Source organism: Myxine glutinosa, chromosome 1 (assembly GCF_964187855.1).
Source record: "Myxine glutinosa chromosome 1, kmMyxGlut1.1, whole genome shotgun sequence".
In the NCBI taxonomy this organism is placed as follows: domain Eukaryota; kingdom Metazoa; phylum Chordata; class Myxini; order Myxiniformes; family Myxinidae; genus Myxine; species Myxine glutinosa.
The window spans coordinates 373,107,054-373,118,156 of NC_136261.1; positions in this window are offsets into that span (position 1 = coordinate 373,107,054).

Below are 11,103 nucleotides of genomic sequence, written 5' to 3' on the forward strand. Positions count from 1 at the left end.
CCTCTCTCTCTCACACTCTCTCCCTCTCTCTCTCACACTCTCCCCCTCTCTCTCTCTCTCTCACACTCTCCCCCTCTCTCTCTCTCTCACACTCTCTCCCTCTCTCTCTCTCACTCTCTCCCCCTCTCTCTCTCTCTCTCTCTCTCTCTCTCTCACACTCTCCCCCTCTCTCTCACACTCTCTCCCTTTCTCTCTCTCACACTCTCTCCCTCTCTCTCACACTCTCCCCCTCTCTCTCTCACACTCTCCCCCTCTCTCTCTCTCTCTCACACTCTCTCCCTCTCTCTCTCACACTCTCCCCCTCTCTCTCTCTCACACTCTCTCCCTCTCTCTCTCACACTCCCCCCCTCTCTCTCTCACACTCTCCCCCTCTCTCTCTCACACTCTCTCCCTCTCTCTGTCACACTCTGTCCCTCTCTCTCTCTCTCTCACACTCTCTCCCTCTCTCTCACACACTCACCCCCTCTCTCTCTCACAATCTCCCCCTCTCTCTCACACTCTCTCCCTCTCTCTCTCACACTCTCTCCCTCTCTCTCTCACACTCTCTCCCGCTCTCTCTCACATTCTGTCCCTATCTCTCTCACACTCTCCCCCTCTCTCTCCCACTATCCCCCTCTCTCTCTCACACTCTCCCCCTCTCTCTCACACTCTCTCCCTCTCTCTCTCACACTCTCTCCCTCTCTCTCTCACACTCTCTCCCTCTCTCTCTCACACTGTGTCCGTCTCTCTCTCACACTCTCTCACCACCAAGTGACAACACACCACACGAGCTGCTTGCCTCTGAAATACACCAAGCTAGCTACTTCCTTATGGAACACACCAAGCTAGCTGCTTCCTTATGGAACACACCAAGCTAGCTGCTTCCTTATGGAACACACCAAGCTAGCTGCTTCCTTATGTTACACAACAAGCAAACCTGCTTGCTTTTAGAACACACTGAGCTAGCTGCTTGCTTATGGAACACACGATGCTGGCTGCTTGCTTATGGAACACACTATGCTGGCTGCGTCCTTATGGAACACAGTATGCTGGCTGCTTGCATGTGGAACACACCACACTAGCTGCTTGCTTGTGGAACACACTGAGCTAGCTGCTTGCTTTTGGAATGCTCCAAGCAATCTGCTTGCTAATTGGGACATTTGTGAAGAACATTTAAAAGAATGCATTTTATGTGGAACTTCGCGAATACTAAATGCCAAGTCATCTGATGTTGTGACCAAAATGGGGAAAGTAAATAATAAATAAATCACCCGACACCATCTTTCCCCCTCCATTCGGTCCAACGAAAATGGTGAGAGGAGTGAAGAACGAGATAATTTGCTTGTCCTTGTCCTCAGTGCCAAAACTCTGCACACCGAGGACGCTCTGTTTCTTGATCTTTCACATGATGTTTCCTTGAGTGCTCAACTTCGCGCACAGACAAAGCGGAGTCAAACAGATTACCAAATTCAACACCACCGGAAGCTCTTTTGGCGCCTTGAGTAGTTGATTGTTTTTGACGTTTATTGCTGAATGATATACCATTTAAATTACATATTGGAGAATATACATTCCATATTATATCACCTGCTTTATTTTATAGTGCTGCTTGTCATACGGGTATATGTTTTGAGAGAAACTAAACACACTAAAAGCAGTCAATACACCGTCAATATCCGGGTTCAAGGTTCGATTTACCTACCACGCATGTGCAGCATCAGTAATTTCCATGATCGTTACTCGCAACGGTACCCGCCCTATGGGCGGGGCTTCAATTGGGAGGCCCAAATGAAAAGGCAAAATATCAGAAATTGAAGGCTTTTTTATTTTAAACGATTCATATAAACATCCGTTGAATCATATCACACGCAAATCATCAAAATCTAAACAGTACACGGCGCCCATTTTGAAAAAAACTTGAATTCTGTAAAACGGAAGTGGCTGCTCCACGTCTCTCTTCGGTGCCCCTTTATGTGTGAAGAGTGCGCGCCGAATCTGTAACACGGAAGCGGCCGCTACACCTGTTTCTCAGTCGCCTTGCACACGCTGCCGTGTTTCTTCGGAGCCGCACGTTTATGTAGGAAGAGTTCATCAGGAGTCGATCTACTCTCTACTGGGTACGTAGAATTTCAACTAAAGCCACATCACTGTTTATATTGGTAAATATTATTCCATCGTGTTTGGAAAATTGGAAAATTGGAAAAACCATATATCCTATTTTACTCCAGGGGTTCCAGGATTACCCACCCAAAATATCCTTGCGATCGGTTCAGCCGTTTTTGCGGTACCTTCGAACGGACGGACTGACATTTGGTGAATTATAGTAAGAAAACAAATGTAAAGCACGATTAGAATCCCATTACGATTATCGCCCAGAACTAATTTCAACTAATCCCCATCTTTGTTGCCCAAAAACAGTCTTTGAGGGACTTATACCCCGAGGTGCAATGGCCGAATACTGCAAATACCAGCAGTTGCTTACTATCAACACTTTCCTGTTCCCCATCCTGTCATTGGTAGTAAATGTTTTTTTTACAGGTCTGGTGAAAAATGGCCTAATGGCTCAACCTCAATGGTTAAAGTGGTTGGCTTAAGAACCTAGGGTCTTGAGTTTGAGACCCTGTCGTGCCGTTGAATTAACACTAGGTGGGTTGATTCAGCCTGCCTGTCATCCTTCTGAGGTCAGAAAAATGAGTACTAGAGGAATGATGCAACCAGTAGCCAAAGACTGCATACGAAGCAGCACCTTTTTGCGCATGCGCAAGATTGGAGGTCACGTTTTTCGAAGCTGTTCCATGCGCTCACGCTTTCGAACCAAAGTAATTTTTTCACAATTGTGTTTTTGTCGAGACTGTATCTATCTTTCGGTGTGTGTACCTATAGCGTGTCATTAGGAAGATTTTCGGTGTTAATTTTTCATACATGTACACACAATCGTCGGTTATTTTGTGACGCGTATTCTAAGGCCTAGTACTAGTACTAGTAGGCTTAGGCTACCGTCTCCGACCTTGTGGTTTTGTTTTCTCTCAGCGGTTCGTCGAATGCGCTGCAATTACTTTCATTCTCTGTTTCGTCCCAGTCGTTCACCCCATACTTCCTTGTTTAATATCTCAACTCAAAAAAAAAAACAAAAAAAATATTTCCATCTCAGTTCTTATTCGTTTATTTGTTGTTCTTATTTGTTCGTTCGTTCTTCGTTCACGTTGTTCGCGATCACATGATTAGAAATGTTTAATCTTTCCCCTGAAGATCTGTATTCTGTCATATATTATAACACATTTTTCTTCTCCTATAAAAGGATGCTTTCGTCTTGCTCACCAAATCTATTCATTCCAAAAAAAATACCATCTCTTACAGTTCCTCTTTTCGACATTCCCGAAACTCTCCAGCACTCCACCCCTCCTTCAGCGTCCTCAAACGTATTTTTGACTCGAAGGTCTCAAACTCATTTTGCAAAAAAATGTTTGTTTCCCATGAATCGTACACTTTTCAAAATCCAATCTCACCCCTCCCCTCCAAATCTTCCCCATCCCCCCTTCCCTCCAAAACTTCCCCATCCCCCCTCCCCTCCAAAACTTCCCCATCACCCCTCCCCTCCAAATCTACCCCCTTACCCCTCCCCTCCAAATCTTCCCCATCACCCATCTCTTTCAAATATTCCCCCTTGCCCCTCCCCACCAAATCTTCCCCATCACCCATCCCTTTCAAATATTCCCCCTTGCCCCTCCCCTCCAAATCTTCCCCATCTCCCCTCCCCTCCAAATCTACCCCCTTGCCCCTCCCCTCCAAATCTTCCTCATCACCCATCTCTTTCAATTCTTCCCCCTTGCCCCTCCCCTCCAAATCTTCCCCATCACCCATCCCTTTCAAATCTTCCCCCTTGCCCCTCCCCTCCAAATCTTCCCCATCACCCCTTCCCTCCAAAACTTCCCCATCACCCCTTCCCTCCAAAACTTCCCCATCACCCCTCCCCTCCAAAACTTCCCCATCACCCCTCCCCTCCAAATCTTCCCCATCACCCATCCCTTTCAAATCTCCCCCCTTGCCCCTTCCCTCCCCTCCCTCCTAAACTCCCCCCACACCCCTCCGCTCCGAGACTCTCCCTCGCTCCTCCCCTCCTAGACTCCCCTCTCAACCCTCCTCCTCAAAGCATCCTCCCTGCTTCTTCCCCCTTCCAACTTTCACCTTCATCTCCCCCAACCTTCTGCCTCGCTCTTCCCCCTCCTCAAATAACACCTCACTGTGCCTCACCCAATCTCCATCAAACCTTTTGTCCGCCCCATTCTTCCCTTTCTCCAAGCTATTCTGTAATCTCTGAAATCTCTGACACACTTTCAACAGCTCTCCCTACCTCTTCCTCCTCTTCCACATCTTACCCGACGCCTCCACCCCCCTGTTCTGTATCTGATGCTCCCCCTTCCTCTTCATTAATGGTATGGACCTCAAACATCTGGGGCCTTCGCTCAAACTTGACTGATCTCTCCATACAGGTTGCTTCTGACAAACCAGATGTGATCTGCTTAACAGAAACTTTCATCCTTCATGATGTCTCTGATTCCTTGGTATCTCTCCCAGGTTACTCCCTCCTCCGGTATGATAGACCTGAGCCTCGTCCTGGAGGTGGGGTTGCTATCTTTATAAAAAAACTCTCTTCCTCACTCGCCCTCCACTGCCCTCTCTCCACCTCACCCCCAGGAATACCTTTGGCTATGGCTTCCCCTTCGCTCCCACCTTTTGTTCATATGTGTGTTGTACCGTCCACCAAAACAGTGATGACTCCATCTACATCTCGCTGTCTGATAATATGGACCAACTTCTATCTACCCATCCCAACTCTCTTCCTCATATGTGGTGATTTCAATTGTCACCATGCCAGTTGGCTGGGTGTGGGTACCTCTCTCACCAGCCATGGCTCTTCAGCAAAGGACTTCTGCGACTCACTGGGACTGACACAATCTGTCAATTTCCCGACCCGGATCTCAGTCAATGGAGCATCTTCTCTTCTGGACTTGGTTATGACTAACTTCCCTGCAAATGTCTGCTGCTCTTCTTCTGCTCCAATCGGCTCATCTGATCATGTGGTTGTTAAAGTGGACATCTCTCTGTCCATTCTCAGAGAGCCTACTCAGCGTCTCGAGTCTAGCATTTCACTCAGGCCAACTGGCACGGTCTTCAAGCAGCCATCAATCATCTGGAATTGTCTCCCATCTCTACTGCCTCTGACATCAACTCATCCTGGGAATTCTTCCAAAGTAAATTGCTCTCTCTCATGCACAGTTTTATCCCATCTCGTCTTCAGTTGTCATACCCTTCCTCCCGTCCATGGTACACGGAATCTTGTGGTGAGGCTGTTGTCCAGAAACAACTTGCTTTCGTCTCCTGGAAAGCAAATCCAACGGAAGGAAATCTCATTTCCTTTCACAAAGCAGGAAACAAGTGTGTGTCCACCCTCAGGAGAGCCAGGAAACAATATCGCTCCGTTCTCAAGACCGAAATCTCTTATCTGTCTCCCTCTTCCAAATCCTGGTGGCGTCTGGTCAAACCTGTTTCTGGTGTTTGTTCCCCCTCCATCCCCTCCCTCACCTCAAACGGCTACACGGCTGACTCCACACGTGAAAAAGCTGAATGCCTCAACTCTGTGTTTGCCTCTAAATCTTGTTTCCCAAAGCCATCCCGCTCTGTACCCACCGTACACAGTCGTACCCAGCTGCTCCTGGAATCTGTGTCCTCTCCACCTGACAAGGTGGAAAAGTTTCTGTCAACCCTCGACTATGATTCTGCAACTGGTCCTGACGGCATCAGCCCACGGGTCCTAAAGTCATGTTCTTCCGCTCTTTCTCTCCCTCTCTCTGTTCTCTTCACCCTCTCTTTTGCTCAAGGTCATCTGCCATCTGCTTGGAAATCAGCCAACATCACCGCTTTACACAAAAAAGGTGCAAAAACAGATCCTAGCAACTACAGACCAATCAGCCTTCTCCCAATTATCAGCAAAGTCATGGAATCCATCATTGCTTCAGATATGAAATCTTTCCTCTACTCCAACGGCTTGATCTCTGACCATCAATTTGGTTTCAGACCTGGTCACTCTACTCTGGACATGCTGCTTCTGCTTTCTCAACAATGGATGGAGGTCCTCAACGCCAAACACGAAATTAGAGCTGTCTCCCTTGACATTTCACGTGCCTTCGATACGGTCTGGCACCCCGCTCTGCTCGCCAAACTCTCCTCCTTTGGTATCCATGGAAATCTCCACGCATGGCTGGCGGACTTCCTCTCTAGTCGTAGTCAATGTGTGGCCCTGAATGGGTTTCTCTCATCTCTTCCTGTTCAGGCTGGAGTTCCCCAAGGCAGTGTTCTGGGCCCTGTGCTTTTTCTGGTCTTCATCAATGATCTATCATCAATGATCTTTCATCTCTGATGAAAATCATCTCTATCTCTTTGCTGACGACTCTATTCTCTGTCGCTCCATTCCTCATCCCTCAGATCGGCAGTCTGCAGCCTCCTCACTCTCTGCAGACCTGGACAAAATCACAGACTGGGCAAACAAGTGGAACATGTCTTTCAATCCTGACAAATCTCACACTCTTACGATGTCTCTCCGAAAAGACCGACTGGACAACCCTCCCATCCACTTTCTGAATAATCCTCTCCAAGAAGTTCTGTCACTCAAGCTTTTGGGGCTCACTATCTGCCATGATCTTTCCTGGGAAAAAAGAAAACTGGGCATCCTCCATCGTGCGAAGTCCTTCCTTGGCACACCTGAGCTCCTCACCACATACAAGGCTTTAATCTGCAGCTCTATGGAATACTGCTCTCCCCTCTGGTCTGGTGCTCCTGCCTCACACCTAGCTCGTCTTCACGCTGTTGAAACCAAAGCGTTCAGAATCATTGGAATCTCCCGCGATGAAGCTAACTCCAAGGGCCTTTCACTCACTAACCGCAGGCAGGTTGGTGGTCTTTCCGTCTTCTACCGACTCCTCTCTGGCCTTGCTCCCCCAGCTCTCTCTGGGCTCTGTCCCCCAAATATTCCTACAGGTCACACAAGATCTGCCTACAACCCTCTTATGGTTAAACTGCCAAAATCAAGACTTTCTGCTCACCTTCACTCCTTCATTCCTCTTTTCTCCCGCCTCTGGAACAAACTCCCTCACTCTCTTCAATCCCACTCCACCTTCCAGGTCTTTAAAACAGCTGTTCACCACCATCTCTTATCTTCCCCCATCCAAAACCGTGATCTTTTCTGCCCCCGCTAATTTCACCCCAAATCCACTTTTTCGAAATACCAACTTCTGTCCTGGAAGTCCTTGGTCTCCTTGTGTTTTATACCTCTCCCCCCCCCCCCCCCCCCACCTTCCCACGCCTCCTCCCCCCAAGCCCTCTCCCTCCCACACTTCTCCCTGCTCTCAAATGTTGTGTTTGTGTACTTCCCCTTCTCTCCCCATCTTGTCTTCCACTCCCTCTTTTTATATATTTTGTTTGTCTGGTTGATTTGTTTGTGAAATAAATGTTAGCTCTTTCACGAGCCTCGATTCAGTATACAAAAAACAAACAAAAAACCAAAAAACAAAAAAAGTGGTTTACACAAAAAAAGCAAACTTATTTCAATGAACGATGTCGAACGATGAAGAATTTATCGGAGATAGGAAACACTCAGCGACACTTGAAAACACCGACATGGCACTGGACAAAGCAATGCAAATGGTGACTAGCTCTTCCCTCCACTTTGTGCACGAACAATTAATCACAAACATTTCCAAAACCCTGTCTCCAGAAGCTACTCACATACGTGCTGGTTATTTATCTGGACAGACTCAAACTGCGCATTATATACCATGACATGGCTGCCTATCCAGAGCAGCTCGACATTCTCTGATCCCTCAAGAAATCTCACGGATGTACAAATAAAGTTTGAAAAGTTTTAGCCTTAAATAAAAAGTCAAAAAAAACCAACAGATTTTTGTCCAATTTTTTAAATTTTTTTGATAATCTAAAGCTTGTTTTTTTATTGCAGCTTAAATTAATGAATAATCACGTGTTTTCTTTTCTTTCTCGGCATGTCAAATAAATTTTCACACAATCATAATGCACAAGGGGGTCTATATCTCTTGTTGCAGTTATACACCAAGAGGAGGTTGCACTTTAACCTCTTCTTCCCTTCAAAAACAGTTTGAAGAATCTCTTATAAATATCATGTCAATCGGTTCCGAACCAGGTTCGGGAAAGTCCGGCAAAAATGCAAATGGCGTCTTCTGTCATCGAGCCGATATATGTAGCTTTTCGATGCTTCGGTTCCGAAATAAAACATTTGTGTTGGTGTTAAAGCCATTGACCAATAGTGGGATTACTGTTTATCGCTCTCACTGAAAATATCGTGAACAACGTACATATAGAATATAAATATAGGTACACATTATGTAAACACATCAAACATCGCAAACATTCTGACTTGGCCGAAATCATGTCAAGCAACTCCAGCATCATTGCGATTTCAACCCTTTAACCTTGATATGTCAGGTAGGGAAGCACTCTCAGCCCACTCCTGTTTATCATGGTGATGGAGCTGGTAAGCAGGAAGGTAAACATGAGGGGTAGTATGGGATGGATGTTGTATGCAGACGATCTGGCTGTTTTGTTGCGGAGAGAAGGAGGGAGATGCAGGAAGTACTGGGGGAGTGAAATGAGGCATTTGAGAAACGGGCTGTTTAAAATGAGCATGGAGAAGATGGAGGAGATGTGGGTTGGACAGCAGAGAAAAGAAATGAATTTCAGGTTAGAGAGGAAGGATAGCAGACAAGGAAATAGGTTTGAGTGTCTGGGTAGAAGAGTGACAACGGATGGTGACTCAGAGGCAGAGGTGCAGAGGAGGATTCATGTGTGTGCAGATGTGTGGAGGAGGGTTGAAGGTGTACTGGCAGACACAAAGATTTCAAGGTGATTGAAAGGAATGGCTCTGATATCGTGTGTCATGCCAGCCTACCTGTATAGTCTGGAGACAGCAGCATTGACAGAGATAACATCAGAGGATGCAGGTTTACGAGCAAAACTCGGTCAGGAGGATTGCGGGAGTGAAGAGGGTGGCTAGAAGGAGAATGGAGGAACTGAGGGAGAAAATTGGTGGGCAGATGAGCTTGATGGGGAGATTGGTGAAATACCGGCTGAGATGGGCTGGACATTTGGCGTGGATGGGGGGAGACAGAATAGAAAAGAGAGTGGATAGGTTGAGAGAGCAAGGTAGAAGGAAAAGAGGTAGACCACGGTTGAGATGGGAGGATAGTGTGAAGAGGGATTTCAGAAAGGTGGAGGTGGTTGGAGAGTGGAGATAGTTGGCTGAGGACAGAGGAGAGTGGAGGAGTATCGTGGTCTAGGCAGGGCAGACGCTTGGTTCCATTGGACCTCACCGCCCTTACAAATGGAAGAGGCGGAGAACAACAACATGTGTTCTCTAAAATTAATAATCCCTCAAATCTATATTTTTCAGCTCGTCAACAGATTTTGACATTCCAAAACAGCACACATTTTTAAAGGAAATAATTCCATGACAATGGACATTTGATCATGGTGGAGTATTTAATCCACATTGGTTGAAATAATTTCACGAACACCACACGGATTTCCTGAGTCCGAAATCCAAATATCAAGGGATTTAAAGTTGCTGGTGTGACAATGGCGACAAGGTCCAGGAACAATCCGTCCGCCGGATGTTTTAGTATATTTTTCATTCCCAAGTTACAAATTGCACTGATGTCACCATGAGCTGTGTAAGGCAAGTGTGCAGAGCTTTGACATTCGACTCCTTGCTCGAATTGCAGCATTTACAGATGATGCAGCAAGTGGAGTACAATGCGGTAAATCCGGATAAACCGAACACAAAAGACAAAATAACAGCAACGAAAATGGATCCGAAGTTGGTGTTCTCACAAGAGGAGCGAGCAACAGTTGAAGAGAGGCACGCACTGTCATGCACGATCACAGAGTCGTTACAAAACTCGAGGTACAACGTGACCAGAGGGCAACTGATGCTGAGGAAGATCCCGAGGATCTCCACAAGAAAGACGAGCTTCAGGTCACTCTGCCTACTTTCCATCAGAGCGACATATGTGTACGGCCAAAACACCGCAAAATGTCGGTCGACGTACATGATCCAGGTGCTGAGGAACTGATGAACAAGCGCAAACTCCAAACAAAACATTTGCCACAGACATTTGATGAACGTGATCTCTATGCGATGGTGTTGCTAAGGACACAGGATATCCCAACGATTCTCCAGCACGCATCGGCTAGTGATGAAATGCTGATGTAGAGCAGCATGGGTTTGTGGAACCTGCGGGATGCACAGGATATTATAATACCTGCGTTGAGGAGGAGTGAAAGGAATGCAAAGGAAGTAAAAATCCACATCAAAATGATCCTTCCTTCATCCAGAGAGAACTTCCACAAAATGACAGTACGTGGTGTCCGCACCACTGTTGTAGTGTTCATTGTTGTCCTCCTGCAGTAGACACATTTTATTCACACATGAATTATTTTGATAAATGATTCCCTTATTTGTACACCTGACAATGCTTTCCAAATCTCTCGGCACTGCATTGTAAATATACTCCTTGTTGTTGAACTTCTCTTCCAACCTGTCTGTGCTTGTCCTTTCTTCCATTGATCTAGCACAGTCCACAAATAGTTTTAGCATGGAAGGTTTTATTCCCCAACTAAATGGCTCCAGTCTATGTCCGATGTGCACTGGCAGTTTTCGCTTGGATGCATCTAATTAAGATTTAGAAGATAAGGCAAGTGCCTATCGAGGGCGTGAGACCCGGTTGGAAACCCCCATGACCCACAGGTAAACGGTAATTGGATGGAGGAACCTGGCATACGAATTGGCACTTGCTGTTGATTAGCAACCGGCTGGAAGCTGTGCTTTCCGTGCTCAGTGTCCTCAGGTCCGGGAGGAACTCCAGGATTCATGTTTTCTCCCAGTAACCCCCCACTCCAGGATTGATGTTTTCTCCCAGTAACCCCCCACTCCAGGATTCAGGTTCTCTCCCAGTAACCCCCACTCCAGGATTCATTTTCTCTCCCTGTAACCCCCAACTCCAGGATTCATGTTTTCTCCCAGTAACCCCCCACTCC